The following is a 1,448-nucleotide window of genomic DNA, read 5'->3' as shown; positions in this document are numbered from 1 at the left end:
CCTTCGCGCGCAGCCTTGGAGAACTGCGCGCGACCTGCGTACCGTCCTGAAAGGCTCGCCGGGGTCACCTTTTCCTAACACATGGGCGTAGCCGGCGGGGTTCAGGCAGGGCAGGTGCGCCCCCCATCAAGTAAATAAATAAAAATACTTAACTAACTGAGCAATTGTGTCGCAGATAGCTCGGTTCTGCACCCCCCCCCACAAAAGTCTTGCACCCCACCTTAACATAAATCCTAGCTATGCCCGTAACTTGCATTTTAAACTTCTTCAACGAGAGTAATAGAGAGTAATATACTGCTTAATCGACAAAAACCTCCCACAAAGCAGCGTTGTTGTTATTTACTTCATTTATGAATGATATAAATGGACTTAATGCAGCACAGAGTATGGAGGTCGCTCTCCCTAGGAGGCAGTGATGGCCACCAACTTGGATGGCTTTGAAAGAGGATTAGACAAATTCATGGGAGGAGAAGGCTATCGGTGGCTGCTAGCCGCGATTGGCTATGCTCTATGTCCACAGTTGGAGGCAGCAATGGTTCCCAATAACAGTTGCATCTCTCTCTTTTCTCCCTGTAAATGTGGCATAGCTGCCAAGTTTTCCCTTTTCTCACGAGGAAGCCTATTCAGCATAAGGGAAAATCCCTTTAAAACATAGCTGCCAAGTTTTCCCTTTTCTCGTGAGGAAGCCTATTCAGCATAAGGGAATTTCCCTTAAAAAAAGGGAGAACTTGGCAGCTATGCTTTAAAAAAGGGATAACTTGGCAGCTATGAAATGTGGACAATCAGTTTCATAGTCCTTACAACACAGTCCCTTTTTGTTGCAATAGACTTAAGCCCTCTCTGGAAATTGCATAGGCCTTGTCTCACAGCACAACTGATAACATTGTGCATAACAGTAACTGCACAAATCTCCCATTATGAGGAAAGACCCCATCTGGTGCATTGTACCTTTGGAGGCAACAAGCAGCATGAAGTTCACTAGGAATGTGGATATAATGTAGATATAATTTGAAGCGCCATGGACGATACAGGTAAAATGAACAGTAAGAGAATGAAAGATTATGAAAATAAAATATGAAAAAATTGGCTGCTGCAGTACTAAAAACAAATGCAATTTGCAACCTAAACATTTGCTGGAAGGTCAGGCATGAATATTAAGTACTTGCTGAAGTACTATATATAGATACAAAACATAGCCAAGTAGGAGAGAACCACCCACAATCATTGTCCAAAGCTTGAAAAATTCAGACAAGTAGCAGATCCATTCTTGGGGCCTCTTGCTCCAGTTGCATGACATGATCTAGAAAAGTGACAAGATGATTGCAGCACATATGACAGGAAGGAGGGAGACATGGGCTCAGAGCTTTAGCCTTCATGTCACAGAGTCCAACAAAGCTGGAATTGAAAGCACTTGTATGCATTAATACACTTTCCAGGTGGGCCAGAGT

The sequence above is a fragment of the Zootoca vivipara genome, chromosome 2 (assembly GCF_965207765.1).
Source record: "Zootoca vivipara chromosome 2, rZooViv2.hap1.1, whole genome shotgun sequence".
Taxonomy (NCBI): Eukaryota; Metazoa; Chordata; class Lepidosauria; order Squamata; family Lacertidae; genus Zootoca; species Zootoca vivipara.
This window is presented reverse-complemented; position numbering follows the sequence as displayed.